Source organism: Crotalus tigris, unplaced genomic scaffold, assembly GCF_016545835.1.
Source record: "Crotalus tigris isolate CLP2741 ecotype Arizona unplaced genomic scaffold, ASM1654583v1 scf7180000017568.12009008, whole genome shotgun sequence".
In the NCBI taxonomy this organism is placed as follows: domain Eukaryota; kingdom Metazoa; phylum Chordata; class Lepidosauria; order Squamata; family Viperidae; genus Crotalus; species Crotalus tigris.
Genome location: NW_024096478.1, coordinates 8,986,080 through 9,004,621, shown reverse-complemented (window position 1 = coordinate 9,004,621; position 18,542 = coordinate 8,986,080). Strand labels below are relative to the sequence as shown.

At 34.9% G+C, this 18,542-nt stretch overlaps 2 protein-coding genes across 3 annotated transcripts in view; one reads left to right on the top strand and one right to left on the bottom strand.

The window, feature by feature from the left end:
• Nucleotides 1-18,542, top strand: part of DOCK2 (dedicator of cytokinesis 2) — a 308,188-nt gene that overhangs the window by 176,291 nt on the left and 113,355 nt on the right. The gene's annotated exons all lie outside the window — the stretch shown is intronic.
• INSYN2B (inhibitory synaptic factor family member 2B) overlaps nt 1-18,542 on the bottom strand; it is a 108,381-nt gene that overhangs the window by 72,737 nt on the left and 17,102 nt on the right. The window contains exon 1 of one of the 2 annotated variants that reach the window (XM_039353232.1): nt 8,679-8,730. The exons of the other annotated variant lie outside the window; for it this stretch is intronic. The gene's annotated coding sequence lies outside the window, so the exon portion shown is untranslated. Of the gene's footprint in view, nt 1-8,678; nt 8,731-18,542 lie in introns of those variants that run through there. 2 annotated transcript variants of the gene reach the window in all.

Below are 18,542 nucleotides of genomic sequence, written 5' to 3'. Positions count from 1 at the left end.
GTATTTGTCTTAGTAAGAGAACTGTCACCATTATTATTTAGTTCGATTCCACAAGTAAAAGACCAGCAGCTTATTTTTTTTTTCATATAACCTTTTGGATTTAATTCTCTTTTTATCTATATTAAAGAAATCCTGATAAGGGGAAGTATAGGGAAGTATATGCAAATTATTTAAATCAAGCCAAATAACTAGTTTCCTCCCCCCCCCCCGAATCTAATGTATCAGTGGAATTCAGTTCAAACATTGAGGAAATTAAGATGCCATTGTAGTCTAATTACCAGCAGATTTTCTCTTCCTACACCGAGACCTCTCTGGTTTCTAATTTTAAATACAGAAACTTATATTGCTATACCAAATGTACTTAATTCACTTTTTCCCACTTCGGTATTTAAAATTAGGATACAATTCATATTGGCCAATTTAGTATCCAGTTTTAAACTGGGCCATTTCTAGCAGCACTGTATGTTACAATTAGATTGTTGTTTAAACATATCATTTGTGAAAATGAGTAATGTAAGTAAAATCTCCAAGTCAAATTTAAGTTGTGATGATTCAACTGAAGAGATTTGTCATTGCCACCTTCTTGTATTCCCCCCCCCCCCGCCTCCCCACTGGGCAGTCTTGCTTACAGCCTTCTTTGTTTATATTTTATTTAAAATTTTAATTTGTAAGGCCAACCTAACTCTAATCCAATTCTTTGAAGTATACAATTAACATTAGTACAATACTGAAACAACACCACACACACACACACACACACACATGTTAGGGGGAGCATGTATCAATATAAAAACCAAGAAAAATAAATTAAGAGGCCACACCATCCATCTATTCCAGAACTTAGAGGGAAAAGAATGTTTAAAGAATGTTTTAAAGCATGCACAGATAATGCAATCTGAGTGTAAGGGGCCATGTTATTAGAGAGGAAAGGCGCCACAAAACAGACAGCATGCTTTTTAAAGTCTCATCAGATGTCATTTCTTAATAGATGGGGTTAGGGCTAGGGCTAGGGTTACCAGCTGTAGATTAGGGCCACTGAGGATCTGGTGATCTGACAAGAGCAGTGAACACTGGCAGTGAGAAAGTGAAATCAATATCAATTATGGACTTTTTGTGTGATTAACACCCAGATTCCTGCCACATCTGCTCTAGCTGATTGAAAAGACATTGGGAAAACCAAGTTGTTGAAAGGCTGTCCCAAAAAATCCCACCCCACACATTATTTGCACTTTTTGCTTGTTCCACTTACAATGGCTTTAGCTACCCTTATCTTATTCTGGTTGACTACATAGCCCTTAATGGTAAAGCTTTGAATAAGACCCCATTGTGTGACAGATCAGGCCTCTGCTTTCCTGATGCTGATGAAAATATGCCAAACATAGACAGAACATTCTTGACCTTCAGTATTAAACCAATCCAGAACCTTTAATGTCCATTGCATAAATAATTTCAAAAGTAATAAAGCATACTAGCTAGGTAAGCAGCTGTTGGAAAACAGTCTTTCAGGGCAGCACTAAAAGGCAGGCAGCCAGGAGGCCAATTCCTGGGCAGCTTAAGGCTCTGTTGAGTCCAACATACAGACCTCACCCAACTCATCTCCAAATACCTTGATATTCATTGCACAAGGACCAAAATCCCTACTTGTAGAGTGCTATGGAGATAGCTTTGAAGAATTATGGGTACTTCATAAACATCAATTTAACCCAGAAAGAGAGGAAGGGGGTAAAAAAAAAGCTTGAAATTGTTCTCCCTTGAGTTTGTTTAGTATAACTGGGAGACAAGGAATCTCAGGCAGGCTTTTGAGATTTTGCTATTATAACAATAAAGTTTCAGAATTTCATGCAGTGTCAGATTCTTGACCCTATCTACCTTGAAGGCTGATACTATCTGACAGAGGACCAGTCTGTTTCGAACACAAGCTACCTTGTCTTATTCTGGTTGGCTGAACAGCCCTCAGTGGCAAAGCTATTGAGTAAGTCCCCATTGCTGTGACAAATCAGGCCTCCCTGATGCTGATGAAAACATGCCAAATATAGACAGAATGCCTAGGGGAGGGCTGGTGTCTCTGTTGCTGGTTCATTCTTCATTCTTTTCACTCTTCAGCCACATACCAATCTAATTTCGCCCTGCTCCTAAATAGAGCACAATCGAAAACTCCAACGTACACTGGCCTTGCAAAATCCATCCAAACCATCCCAAACAATGTTAAACTTCCAAATCCTAACTTCTTCAGAGGATGTGCAACATTCAAATATTAACCCAGACCTGATTTTGTTTAGCTTCCAAACTCAGCAAAAGGTTTAGAAAGGATAAATCAATATTTTCCATTTGGCATTATGGCTTATTGAATAGCATATACAAGACATTTTTTATAGCAACATATCAAAGCATGAGGAGCGATCCCAGATAAGTACAGCAGAAAATAATAATATCTACATAAGGGGACTCCCTTTGAAGGATGTTACAATCAGGGGCCACAGACCTTTTTCATTTCTACTTTGGAACACTCTTCCCTCAAGCTTAGATCAACATTAACCTGTCAGGGTTATTTAGAGAAGCTGTTCAGACTTGGGTATCTCAAAAAGTCTTTGAATTCTGATATGAAATGTGGAGTTTTATAACCTACAGTAAACCATTGATTATGTTTCTTGGAATGGCATTCCTTGGTGGGGTAAGACCAAATTATTTTGTTGTATTATGCCATTTTTTTACTATTATTTTCTTTTAAAGTTTTTACTGAATGTGAGTGATCACCATGTAAATATATTTATTATTCTATTGTGTTTATAAGGCTACTCAACCCTGCAACTTCTTTGGGCAGTATGCAATAAAATATCTTGCAGAATGTACATATTAACAAATGAATGTCCAGAAGAAACAAGCATCCTAGTTTTCAAGGCTCTTTGAAACACATTCAGTGCAGGAGGCAGATAAATCGCAGGAAGGATAGTGTTTCAAAGGGCCATGTTGTTACTCTGCACTTTTCTACACTCATCTGCAATTGAAGCAGCTGACAGGAAAAAAAGGCAGACAGGAAGACAGACAGACTGGTTGATTTTAGGATTGAGTAGTTGAATATAGAGACAGTGGAAACCTATATACAACTTTCCTTTTAATCTCACATGACCTTACTATTTGCATATAGTTTTCTGTGTAGAACAACAATCCAATCAATACAAACTGCTTTTTTTTTGCAAGGTTACTAAAATATCTGTGATGATAATATTCTATTGTATACATTTTAATTGCAGAACACATTTTCATTCTACACATTTTAATTACAATAAATCTCCATTCATTGATTACCATGGGGTAACACTAATCTGATAATTGTAATTCTTTTTTGTAAAAGTACTGTGCTACCAGAAGAGATGAAGGATAAAGAAATAATTATTTTTTGGTATAAAGTAGGAATGTGAATGTTGTCTAGAAGGGATAAAATAAATGAAAAGCAATTCTGTTGGGAAAAAATGGCTCTACTTGTCACTATTACACACATTGTGTTTTTACTTTATTTTAACCTTAATTGGGTAGACTTTAAAATACAAGAGGAGAAAAAGAGAATGATACTATGAAATAATTCTTGCTTTATTGCCATCTGATATTGCTTGGGATTGTGATCAAAACAAATGAGATGAATCAAACATCATCATTCAGTGATCTACCATATTGATTAGTGAGCTTAAATCATGTTGTAATGCTCTTACAAATAGGAAAACTAATGAACATTCAAGCTACCAGTAAAATGCTTTTCCACTTATCACATATGTTACAGATTTTGGCTTTAAAAACTGTCAAATCATGCTGCCAACACTTGCTAACTTGCATAGGTTAAAAAACCCACAAGTTTTCTATAAATATAGAGGAGTTAGCTATTTCTAACCAATATTTTATTAAAATTCAAAAGTGCTGGATAGCAATTAGGAATGGTATTTGCTTAGTATTAAAAAACAAAAGATCACTGTCTTTTGTGTATCCATTCTGTGATCTGAATTCAACTGATAAATGATAAAAAAGACAGTAATTATGCTTTCTGCATATTGCAATAACAGCAGTTTTCTGCAAGAACTTTCATTAAACTGCTTCAGCAAATAGACTTTAAAGACACATTGTGCTTTATCTCTCATTTTACATTAGCATATTCAGACAGTTAATAGAAAGCAGATTCAAACAGGTATGGCTGAATTCAAAGCTTTCAGATTAATTTAGATTAGAAATTATGAAGTCATGAGGAAGTATCTGTCCTAATATATACTACAGTTGCTTAAAAAAGATCTCAGTATCCTGTACTTGAAAGAAAGGTGTTATGTTGGGATGCAGAAGCCTTCTCAGGCATGACTCAGGGCTTTGGAAGATCAGGGTGGTGTTAAGATTTTCACTACCAAGAGTATTTTTACTTGTATAGTCAGTCTGGCGATTCCCTATCGTCCCTTTCAAAAAGTTTTGCTCTCTTCTGATCATTTTTAAATCTTGTACTGTTTTATTTCATTGCTTTGCTTTATCTGATGTGTTTGGTGGATTGCAATCATCAATAAAAACATCAATAAATATTTATCATTTATTCAATTTCAACATTTATATCCTACCCTAATTAGGATGAACCTGGTCTGTGTGCAAAAAGAACAGACCAAAAATCCAAATTTCTTAAAACAATCTATAATAATAATTCATTTATCACAATAATGATGGTGATAAATAACAACAAGCATCTTACATTCACCCAAGGGTCCCAAAGCCTACTGAAATAAGATGGTTTTCCAGCATGTGAAGGTCACTATCAAGAAGTCTTGCCATCTAAATTGAGCCTGCTTAATTTCATTTGGACTGGAATCTGTCCAAAGACATTTGATCAGATGCACAAATCATGTCTGACAGGCCAGATCCTGATGCATTCTCTTGCCTTACAATGGAGCATATTTTAATAATTATTTTTAAATATTTTATATACAATATCTAAAATATTTTCATGTATAAATAGCAATATGCTCCAGCATGATGTTTGAAAGACAAATAGATTTAGTCTGAAACTTAAATTGTGAGACATTTTGCTTTTCTAAAAAAAAATAATAATAATGGAACAGTAAACTATAAAAGAAAATTCCAGTAGCTGAATACTGAAGTGACAGCAGAAGTTGCTTTTTTACAGATATGAGGAAGATAGAAAGAAACATTTTAAGGGCAATTCATTCCTTTTAATATTTCTTTAATTGTTCAGTATTGGCAAATCACTAAGATATATTGAAAGGAGAATAATTCTCATAGTGCAAGAAGAGCTCCCTAATAAATTTTTGGTTAAAGAAAACGATAACATATAAAAAACATGGTATGGCCCCCGTCTTGATTTTTTTTATCCTTCTCCCTGTAGACCCCCTACACAACTTTTTGATGCATTAAACTAATTTATAGATTTAATAGCAAATCTATGTCTGTTAACATGTTATTTCAAATATTACTGACAGATGGAATGCAGATAAAGGATAAAGGCAGTTGAAAAGGACAGGTCATATTAATGTATTTAGAAACTCCAGGCATATTTATTTAGAAATATGTCTTACTGAAATGGATAAGACTTTTATTAAATCTAAGACCACAGCATAGGTATGGGTATACAAATACAAAGATTTGGAAGAACTGAAATCTATTTCCAAGGGGAAAATTATGTTATCTCACGCTGTCATTTCACCGTATCTACTATCATTCAGATCTTTTTGAGATTTAATGAAACTAACTCATGTCAACAGTAGCCATTTCTAAAACAGATAGGAATCGGGCCAGAATAAGGAGAACAAAATGAACAATGCTGTGAGTATCTGCTACCTCAAGCCCTTCTTTAGGAGAGGGAGGAGCTTGCAATTTGAAAAACAGAAACATTATTCAGTTGTTCTAAATTTTAAACATAACTGATAATGAAGAAGAATAAGAATGGGCAAATTAGCCCACTATTACCCAAATTCATGTTCAAGATAAAGCACCTAATTCTGCGTCATGTAGGTTTCCTCTCTAGATTTCCCAATTGCCTCAGCATATGTTTTACTTGGCTATGAGAAGCAATGATGAGATGAGCAATGGGGGCAGAACATGGTTGTTTAATGTTTCAATCCTACTTATTAGCATAAACTAGATTTAACATAGCTAGGGCGTGCTATCCAAATGTTATCTGTTTTTTTTTTTCAAGTAATCTAGGAACCGTAATTTCTTTTAGTTTTCACATTTGTTTAGCTCCTTTGAGAGTATGAAGAGGTGATCTCAGTAAATTTTGGTTATGGTTTATGCAAAAAATACATATGTTATCCATACATGTAAACATGATTGGTTAAAAATAAAGCAAAGGGTTCAGGTTAATTCTTCATTTTTGTCTCCAGTTTTTCATCAAGACACATCATTGATGTGTCTGAGAAAAAAAAATGTATGTTACAAATTTGTATTATGCCAAGAGAAATTTAATTGGGCACCAGATCAGTATAATTAGAATTGGCATGTTAAAATAAGTAAAACAGAATACATTTCATTTGTCCTTAGGATCTATTTCACTGGAGTTTGGCTGCCTTTAATCTAAGACTTGCTTTTAGTTTTGTAGCAAGAGCTGAGGGATATAAAGAATTTGAATGAAAGTTTCATATTGCTATTATTTCACACAAGATCTTTGCAAATTACTAATATAAATTTATGTTGAAGAATATATGAAAGCAACTGAGAGAGAAATATTATTTTATTGACCTAATATTTCCTTTCTGATGCCAAGATGTTTAAATTTATTGGGAAAATTCCTATTGGTGAAAAAGTCACTTATACTGTAAATCGTGCCTTTTTGTCAGAGAGTTAAGCTTTTATGTATTCTGCTATCATGGGAGCTTATACATAGTTTCATTTTTCAAGAAATGAAATGCACATTACTTCTAATGTAATTAAAACAGTGTTACTATAGAGTGGGTATATAGTACTCACTGCAGCAATATAAGTGTACAGGATGCATATTTATAAGTTAAAGGAAAAATATGCTGGGAAACTGTAAAAGGCAGATATGTTTTGCAGAGGGAACATTTTTAATTTTTCTGCTTTCCTGTTACTTCTGTATATCTAAATTTTGATCTTGACTTTCAGGGTTTGTTAGAAGCTATTGATATGCTCCGTTGGATATTATTTAATACCCTATGCAAAAACCATAAACAGGGAGTTTTTAAGAATATTGCTTTTCCAAGCAATGACTTCGTTTTATGAAATAATTATCTTGTCACAAAAATCCATTTGTTCTTCTTTCTATTTGTGAACTAACAGAATCTTCATCAAATGCCAAACTTCAACTTTCTTTCTCATGCAAAAGACTCTAATCTGTACTTTAAAAATCCTTCGGCCCTACTTATAAGACAGAGGCTAAATTTATTCTGTGCAGAGGATATTATTAATATTTTGAAGTTATATTAAATATTAGACTATTAAAAATGCTGCTACAGTTCCCAATGCAAATTTATTCATATATGTATGTACATTATAGATTTATATTCTGCCTTTGTTTTCCATTATTGTTATCCTATGTTGTGCTCAAAATATGGCTCACCTAAAGCAATGGAAGAACTTTGAAGATGAAACATAAAGTTTTTTAAGCATGAAATCAGCCTCGGCCCTGAGCAAAAGCAGAATCACAGTTTATATGCTTTGTCCTGCTACATTTCACATAAGACAGTGAAAAAAAGAAGGCATGGTATAAATTATAGCATGATGTTGGAATATTTTAGATAAACCCATCTGGGTGATCTATTTTTACTATCTTTGAGTTATGATCAGTGAATATAAATAGAGTTACTGGGCCATGGTCCCTGTCCAATTCCTCCCCTTGTTGCCATTCAAGGTCAGTTTAGCTTGCTGTGAAAGTTTCATTGAAAAGGCACTTTATGCAGTTCACATGTATGGGAGAGGGGCATCTCATAAATTTGGTAGTGAATGCAGCTTACATGAGTGTGTGGGGAGGGTATCTTTTACCACCAGACCTGTCTTTCCCAAAAAATACTTTAAAGCAGTCTAAGCAATGATATGCACCAACGTTGTAAATATTATTTAAAACATTGCTGATTTGTAGTTTTGTAATAGAGGCCGTTAGTATTGTGCATATTCGCAGTTGCCTGTCTTAATAGCTCCACCAATGAATTTTAACTATGCAGAGTTCACTTGTCATTCTCACCCATGAGTTCTTTTTTTATGACTTGTTGAGTAATTTATTCAACTGAAATTTTCTTTGTATGTAATAATGCACACTGAGCTGTAACAGAGACGAAAGGGAGCTAACAATCTACTCAAATGTGTTGAGTAAGCCACAATTTCACACAGCAAGCCTAGTCATTTAGTTCTTCGTGGATTTATTCATTTATTTAAAAATTGTAAGTTCTAGGCAGTTTATGAATATTCATCTGCAATAAAAATTGTTCAAACAGTTCACGGTCTCAGAGGATCGTATCAGGCATACAAACCCTGAAAACCAGCCCCTGAAATTAGCAACAGCTCTGTCACCATTAGTTAGTTCTCCCACTGCTAATTTTTTATAGTCTGGAGACATGTAACTCCGAGTTCTCAAAAAAGAGAAGGTTTGTCTGGGAATTATCTTCTACTGGTAGCAATTAGCTTCATATCCATACACGAGCAATTTAATATGATAAGTATGAAATAATATAGAAGAAGATTGGAACCTTGTGGGATTGCCATAGAAGTTGACAAGAACTGTTCTCACACCACCAGGCTTAGCCTATAAATATTGAAAGAAAAACTATTATAAAAGCAAGACCCCACCTCCAAGCATCTCAAAAAGCACCTCTTTTTACAAAAAAGAATGTTGCAGTTAGGAAGAGAGCCAGAAATATCAACTTGTTTTCCATTGGTTTGTTTGTTTATTTATCTCAGGGTAACCCTGAGTGACTTACAATCATAAAAGATAAAACTGTAAAACCTAAAAAACATAAATAAGAACACAAAGTCCAAACACTGCTTTCTCTCTCTCTCTCTCTCTCTCTCTCTCTCTCTCTCTCTCTCTCTCTCTCTCTCTCTCTGTCTCTCTCTCTCTCTCTGTGTGTGTGTGTGTGTAAATCATCCAAGTCAATTTTGAAGAGCAATCAGAATTGGCCTGCATTCTGAATGGGAAAAAAATCGAGATTATTCTTGTAGTTGTATAATTTCAATAGGTCAGTTCCTAAGCAAAGGTCTTGCCATTGCCTTTGTAAAGTGGTAAGAAACTCAGAAATCATTGACAAGAAAGAGTTCTGGGAGATCTGTAAAAATAAAACTAGAAAGTGGGTGCAATAAACAAGTACTGGAGCAAACATTATGTATTTCCTTGAAAGAGAAACAATGAAAGTGATCTAATATATGTTAAGAAGCAATGTGCCAGACACCTTAGGAATGGTAATGCCCAATACAACAATTCTCCCAACAGGAATCTAAGTACCTTATCTGTAAAGAATCATGGATACCATTGATGATGGCTGGTGTAATATATCATACTAACCATAAGCAATGCTTACATTTTTACAGAATTGGAATTTCTTCTAATAAGGAAAATTATAAAATCTATACATCTGAATATTACAACCCTGAAAATTGTGAACATGAGAATGTAAAAGTTAAAAGCTGATACTAAATTTATAGGCAAATAAGTCCACAATATGGACTAATATCTTAGACATAATGGATGTAGAAATAGGATAAATCATCAACATGTGTACAGCATCTGCTATTTCTGTTAAACCATTTCAATCTCTGAAATATTCTGCTGTTCATGTATTCTGAATTTTCATTTCATATATATGAAATGCCTATCAGTGCTATTTATTTATATATTTTAGATGTGTTTATTTTAAATGGAATCATGCTCCAGAATTCAGCATTTCAGTGTAATTATACCACTTAGATCTGTTCTCAGAGCATAGATAAGATAAATGAATACCACCTATTTATGAATAGAACTGGACCGTACCATCACCATATTGAATTTAGGAAGCTTCCAAATTTGCTAGTCACTACAATAAATAAGTATTTACTTTTTTTAAAAAAAATAGCAATTGACTTGAATATATTGCAGTAAACTTATAAAGTTAGCAAGAAGAGATTTCTGATCTGTAAATTTGTTTTCTGTACCACATAGCATCAATTCCCTTTTTGTAAAACTAACAAGATACGCCTAATGTATACCATAATTCAAATGAAAAAAAAATGTTGGTAGATTTATCTTAAAAACGTTGAAGAATGGAGTTGAATGTATGGCATTCATAACTATTAGTTTTCTAACTCAGTAAGTCTCAATTTCTAGAATGTTATCTGTGTACCCTATACAAAAATGATATAAATTATAGCCAATAACTGTGCTTTTCTAAAATTATTGTGTTCAGTGTATGGGAAAATAGAAGAAAAAAATCAGTCTTGGTTTCTACCATATTCTTAATTTATATGTGTGAAGTGAAAAGGGAAGTAGAAATATTATAATCAATAATAGCACCTTGAATAAGTAGTTCAGGCAATTATTTAATTGTAATGGATACACTATGGACATAAAGTTCCTAACAACTTTCCCTGCTAGCTTAGGATTTGTGCGATAAATAATATAGTTTGTCTATTATAACATAATAACTTTGGTACTCATTAATGGCAGATGCCGCATATGTAAAAAAAATTATTGGGTAACAAGAAAAGGAAGAAAAATACACTGTGTGTCCATTTGCTACGAGAGAAAAGGGCAGTGTCCTTAAACAATAATTCAGAATATTATTTAACTCATAATGAAAGATGAGAGGAAAGCAAGACAAAAGTATTTTCTGATAAATAAGTACTCTGTATGGTCTCCCTTCAGATAAACTGGCTTTCCCCAAATCTGGGTACAAACAGTGTTCCTCTTTTTATCAGGTGGATTTCTATTTTCATAATCTCTCAGAAAGTTACGGCTATAGATTCTTTTTAAGGAGATGCAGTAAGCAAGAGGAATGGTCAAAATTTGGAGGCTATTGAAAAGGAGTACTAAATGGCACACCAGCAATATCACTTTTTCAGAGCGTGCATTTTAGCTGCCCTACATGAATGCTTCACTTCTCTGTCTTTAAATCATGCTGTATATACTGTTGCAACTTTGAGAAAGAAAAAGAAAAGGCTATTGCAACCATTAAGCAATACTGATGATTGCTTCTGAAATCTTTATGCTAGCAGCTGTGTGTAATATTGCAGTTTAACATCACCAAGGTTCTCCTGTTCTTAAGTCAACTATACTTAAGGAAAGTTGGCAAGTTTGATTAGCCACAGGCTAATCACATTTCTGAATGTAAAAATGGTGTTCAGTTGAAAGTCAGGGACTAAATGAAGAGCCTTTGATAATGTGTACCACCTTTTCCTCCATCCTACTGAAAAGCAGCTGGCCCACTTGGTAACCTAATTCTTCTTGCCATCAATTAATAAAGAATGGGCTTATATTGGGAAGGAAGCTACATGGAGAAAGGCAATGGCAGTAACATAGCAACTTGGTTGCAAGTTCTTTATGGAGATTCCTTTTTTTTTGGACCACAGTTGTAATAATTTGAGTACTCTTTCAGAAATAAAATATGGCTTTATTATTTACTGTACATTTGCAATAATCTGTTTAAATAAGATTTATATAGTGACCCTCTTTAAAACAGTTAATTATTTTTGCTGTGTAGTTCAGTATCCCAGGGATATTTTTGAACTACATAATTTAGCCTTTGTGAGACAAACTCAGAATATAGTTGGAAGATTACATGAAGCCATGCTGCTTTTTGATATGCCCATGACAAGTTAGCTGAATTACCCCATCTTTATCATGAATTAATGCTTCATGTGGTATCTTTGTTTCCAGTACCATGCACTGAAGATAATGTTCTTCCTTTGCTCTGCTTCTGATCAAAGGCTAAGCAATGAAGTCCCAGTGTAACTAAGACATATTTTAACTTTAGCACCATTCCTCATGATTACTGCAATGAAACTATATCTTCTATCTGGAGTAAGAAGCAGCTCAGTTCTGTGGAAAACCTAAAAGAAATGCCTCCAGTTATTTGATCTTTGAAAGCAGTATTTTAAGATCCAGAGTGTGATGTTCTGTCTTTTCTGCTTTTTCAGATAAAACCTAATGATTTGTTCTCCCTTAAGGAATTACTGTTCCACAAATGCTGGACTGGCCATTGCTTGGAGATCATAATCACTGTTCATATCCATCTTGCCTCTGAAAAGCATTTTCTTTGACTAAAGCATTGAATTATGATATCTGGAGGACTGTGCGATAGTAAACTGTATCAAAATTACTTCTGAAGAATTATGATAATAAATTAATTGCTTGACATAGCGAATATGTGTAAAATTATTTTGGATAACTACACATAGCAAAGAAGCATGAATTCCCAATTTTGATTGTGGAATCAGAAGTAAATCAGTATGATCATAAACATTGATCATGGATTTGTGGATGGACAGGGAACGTCTTGTATTATTCTGCATTTATTTTATGTCTTGTTCTCTTTCTTAAAATAGGAAAAATCTTTGTTGGTTCACAAAACAAAAATATTATGATGTATATCCCTTTTTTAAAGGCCTAAAAACCAATCCTTTGTGTTTCTGAACTCCAGTTCTTTTAACCCACAATGATGTCTATGTTTTATTATGCTATCTAATAAATGCTTATTAGTCTCTTCTGATTTAATTCAAAGCTGGAATTTGGAATCCCATTATCGGTTTAAATGTTTATATTTATATTGCGGATAGTTCTAGGTTTTACAGTACATTCCACCTATGATGATGGGCAAAGATGTATTCTGAGATGAAAATATGAACTATTACAAAAAATACCCTGCTTACCGATTAAAAAATAATAATCAACAGCCAGTTTAAATATACTATTCATTATGTAGCTTTATATTGGCTGCTTGTTACATAACAGATAAACAGACAAATTATAACAAGCATTGAGTTCCATTCCTATGTAACTTTTATTAAACTTATGTATGCTGTAAAAATATCATTTATTCATCATGGATTATTCAATTTTTTATGAGTAAATATACAGCAGTGTTCTAAATTTTTAATGTTATAAATTTAACTAGTATGACATTAGTAGTATACTTTTCAATTCATAGACATCCTGTTCTATTTAAAATCCCTTAAATCTAATCAAAGAACACTTATTGTAGCTTTGGGTATTCATTTAAAAAAATAGTTCTGAATTTTCTTGTAGGTCTCTAGTTAACAGACCACTTAAGCATGTTTTCCTAAACTAATACTTTTGAAACTATAATCTGACCATAAGTGCAAGAAAATGCTAGCCAGCTTTATTCAGTTTAGATTTACATGGGCTATTTTGATACAAATATTCAGGCATAGTTTTAATTGTCTTTTGTAATAATTATGCTTGCAAACTATCTCTATTTCTTGAGAATAGGGCCAGGATTCTATTTGGAATAAGCCAAATATTTTAGTATCTGCACTCCATCTAATTCTAATCCTAGAATCTATATGTTGAACCATCCAACTCAACAGCATGTCTCTGGATGACTAACAACAGTTAAAAGACACAGTATCACAACATCACCACAGTAAATACAAATTGGCAATCAAAGTAAAAACAAAGACAAAAACCCACCAGATGGCATTCTTTAAACTGGATAGTATCTCTCTTGCAGAATTAATGGGATGGTTAGACAATAAATGTATGCGTCTCTGTATCTCTTTCTCTCTACAGATATGCATACAGAGAAAGATTTTATATGAAAACTATGATGTAATCCTAGAATATATGCCCATTAACATTACAGAATTACAGGATCTGTGTTTATAAACTGTCTTTCCAAAATTGCTATGGGAGAGCCAACTTGCAGTTAAGGCATCAGTCTAGAAACAGAGATGTGTTCTACTCTCTCTCTAGGTACAAAGCCAGGTGAGAGACTTTGAACCAGTAACTCTCTCTCTGCCCTAGGAAGGACTCAATGGCCAACCACTTCTGAAATCTTGTCAAGAAAACTGTAGGGACTGGTCCAGGTAGTCACCAGGTATCAACACTGACTTGAAAGCACACACACACATGCACACACGGAGACACACACAAAAAGCCAAACATTCTACAGTGAAATGCATGTTTCTATGTTAATTGTGCATGCTTGGTTTCTATGAACTTTGTTCCAGCCAACAACGTTGATTAGCTTGTAGTGCATATCCAGTTTTAAAGCTTATTTGATAGTGAGGGTACACTATCTCTTGGTTTTTGGTACTTTCCTTGCATCAAAAGAACAATGAACTTTGTCTATTCTAATGGTATTTTTAAATTAAGTCAAATAAATGGAGTATGTCCAGATCTACCATCTGACTTATATTTTAATAACTACACAGAGAATAAGAATTCAGATAGTCCTCAATTTACCACCACAATTGACCCAACATTTCCGTTGCTAAGCAAGTCAGTTATTAGTCATGCTCCATTTTCTGACCTTTTTGCCATGGTTGTTAAATGAATCATTCATTATTTGCTTCTCAGAAGCTCCCTGGGAAGGCTACAGATGACATTCCCAGGACCCAGGGACACTGCAACCATCATAAATATATGCCAGTTGACAAAGACCTGGAATCTGATCATGGAGTGTCGGGATACTGCAACAGTCATAAGTGTGAGAACTGGTCATAAGTCACTTTGTTCATTGTTGTTGTAATTTTGAACAGCCATTAAGTGAATGGTTGTAAGTCGAGGACTATGTGTACCAGCTTATTCCCTGCCTTTCACATAGAAAATATTCCTAAGAATGGGTAATTTAATAACTGGTATGATAATTTCTAAATTTGAAGTCCGAACCAGTGATAGCTGAATATCTATTTGCCCTCTGAATATAGCCCAGGATCCAATGATGGTTGAGTTTTAATAAAGTGTTCTAAGCAAGATTATAAATGCAGCAATATTTTTAAACAGAAGCCAATGTAAAATTAGAGAAATATAGCTTGAGCATTCTTTTTGCATAAGAAATATTTGGTGACTTTTACTGCTGAACAATGCCCAGAAGGTATATGGAAATGAACTAGTACAGTAAAAAAAAGATCATTAAAAAGCAAATATTTTGCTTTTGTTGTCTTATTTGGAAAGGAAATATTATAAACTTATGTTGTACTCAAATTGATAAGGACATCAGTGAAGTGAGATGTTCTTTAAAAATGAAATTAAAATTCATGAATCACATTCATGGATTTGATCCCTGCCAAGAAAACAGTATAACGTATCATTTATCCATTGGAAGATACAGTTTTATCACAACAATTCTACTAGCCACCTGTCTGGGTTACAATCCAAGGGCACAATTGTAATATGAATTATATGACAACCAAGTAAATCTACTTTTCCAAATATTGGTAGCTTTTATTTATGTTTTCATATGTGATTATTAGAGAAAGAGTTCCAAAATAAGCTATAAACAGTACCAATTTTACCAACACGGACAGAAATATATAAAAAGCCAATATTTTCAGCTTTGTGAAAATAAAACCAGATATTAGATATTGATATATATATTCATTACAGTACATAGTATTAAAGTGCAAAATAACAAAAAGAAAATTTGCCAAAATGGTGGTTAATCTTTAAAATATTTTTTCTCTTGTATACAGCAGTCTAGCTGCTTAAACCAGAACCCATATCAATAACATTTCTAAGGATTATCCAGAATTCAAAAAGTGCACCTTATCCAAATAAGTTCTTCCTCAGGTGTAATTAAAACCAGGGATAATCTACTCACATTAAGTGGAATTAGAGATAATTATACTAATTTCATCCCCTTCATGTCCCTCCCTTCACTTTTTACAGTAACTCTGGAAAGTGTCTTATCATTGAGGACCCTGAACTGCAGACTTAGGTAAAGGAATAAAAGTTTCCCCTGCCCAATGCTGTCCTACTTTAGGGAATAGTGCTCATCTCTGTTTGTTAGCCAATGGAGCCAAAGTTGTCCAAAGATATTTCCATGACCAACCTGACTATATGCATGGAATGCTGTTACCTTCTCACCAAAGTGGTACCTATTTATCTATTCACATTTGCATGCTTTCGAACTGCTTCGTGACAAGAGCTGGGACAAGTAACAGGTGGCAAGGTTCCAACTGACGAACCCAACCAAGCAAGCACTCTCAAAAGGATCCAATCTCTTAATGCAAAACTTTATTGAGTACATCATTTCAGCCCGTATGAAAGCAAAACCCAAACCCCTATAATAAAAGTGTAAAGTCATATTGCCCAATTAGATGCAATTATATTGTTATGAGAAAATGTCTCTGAGTTGGGCCCGACACCTGGTGAATCATCCTTGATTCTCACGGTCGCGTTATTTATCTTTGTAGCCTGCATCTTCCTGCCCAAGTTCAATGGCAAGCTAAGAAGCAATAATTGTGGCACCAGCAAAGCAAATTTCAAGCTTGACAATAGAAGCTCATCCCATTGTGTGGCACTCTGGTGTTGAACTTGGGCTATCAGCTTTTCAGCTGACAAGCTCAGCATATTTAACTGTTGAGCCATCACACCCCTTGAATTTCAGCTGATTTCTCTGATCTGCTTCAAACCAGCATCCAAACTTTCTTTTACAACATCTTCACTCTTTTCCATAGGTGGAAGAAATAGACATTCATACCAAAAGCAGTGTCCAAGAGCAGTGCAGGCAAAACAGTTTCATACAAATAGACAAGATATGATTGAGATACATAGGCCAAGATTTAGCCCAGCACTGTCTTCTGTGATTACTCAGACTGATTTGAATTACTGCAAAATTATTCCTTCTGACCTACAAATTGGCTAATCAAGAAAGGGAATACTATCAGCTGAGTTCAATTATTCAGAAGCTATAAAGCAGTCTTATTTTATTAAAATAAAATGTGAATCTATGTTTAACTGAAATTCCCATTTGTTCAAAGGGTGGAGTAAAATGAAGGCTAATTATGCTGTGATGTGCTTGAAAGTTATTCAGACACATCATGGTTTATTGATGGCTGACTGCAATAGCTTGATATGGCCAGAATTGGTTAGGGTAATTTAAGATAATTTCTCTAAGTGACATTTCAATGCTGTACATGGTGACTTAAAAGAGCTGAAATCACTGGAGCTCATTTGTGACTGTATGTTTGTTCAAATTAGAGGTTTGTTCAAGATAAAGATTCTTGTAAAGCCATGTAAATACAGCACAAACTTGCATTCTAATTGCAATAGATAGTCTGGTTTAATCCCTCAAAGATAAAGATTCTACAAAGTAGTTTCCAATAGACAACATATATAAAAATAAGATTAACAGTTAATATATTCTACCATAATAAATACAGAAATAGCAATATTTTTAAAATCCCAAAATGAGATGTAGGATGTAAGACTTCGTAATGTTATCATCTGGGATTATCCTGTATTAACACTGATTAAATTTGAGGACAAAGATTCCTTAAACTTTTAATAAATATCTTCTCTACATTCTATACCAGGGGTGTCAAACTCAATTTCACTGAGGGCTGCATCAGCATTTTGGTTGCCCTTGGAGGGCCAGGTGGGTGTGGCCAGAGTGGGTACAGCCTACTGGGTGGGCATGGATGGAATGGGTTTGGCCTACTGGGTGGGTGTGGCCAGATCTACATCATTTGCATCAAGGGTGCCTGTGGGGGCCTGGGCAGGAGTGGGACAGATCTGAGGGTCTCTGGCAGAAGGGGGTGGGACCAGGGCAATTGCCAAGGCATGGTGCACCGGGGCAAGTACCAAGATAGCCACCACAAAATTGGCTCCCAGCTGGCCTGGGCCAGGGCCAAGGCAGCAGGGGTTGTTCCCTCACTGTTTCCAGGATGGCTTCGCGGGCCACATGAAACCACTTCACGGAGCGCATCTGGCCCCCGGGCCTTGTGTTTGACATGTCTGTTCTATACTGAATCATAGCATCAGTAGACAGAATCACCACCAGATGGATCCGTAGCTGGCTGACCGGCCGTACTCAGCGTGTGGTTCTCAATGGAACTGCATCTCTATGGAGGGAAGTGTGTAGTGGGGTGCCCCAGGGCTCTGTTCTGGGCCCAGTGCTCTTCAACATCTTCATCAACAATTTGGATGAAGGGATAGATGGGGAACTCATCAAATTTGCAGATGACACCAAGCTGGCAGGAATAGCCAACACTCAGAAGACAGGCTTAAGATACAGAAGGATCTGGACAGACTTGAACACTGGGCACTAACTAACAAAATGAAATTCAATGGTGAAAAAAGCAAGGTTCTACATTTAGGCAAGAAAAACCAAATGCACAAGTACAGCATAGGTGGCCCCATGCTCAATAGTAGTAACTGTGAGAGGGACCTCGGAGTCCTAGTAGACAATCACTTAAATATGAGCCAGCAGTGTGCTGTAGCTGCCAAAAAGGCCAACACAGTGCTAGGCTGCATTAACAGAGGGATAGAATCAAGATCACGTGAAGTATTAATACCACTCTTCAATGCCTTGGTAAGGCCACACTTGGAATACTGCATCCAGTTTTGGTCACCACGATGTAAAAAAGATGTTGAGACTCTAGAAAGAGTACAGAGA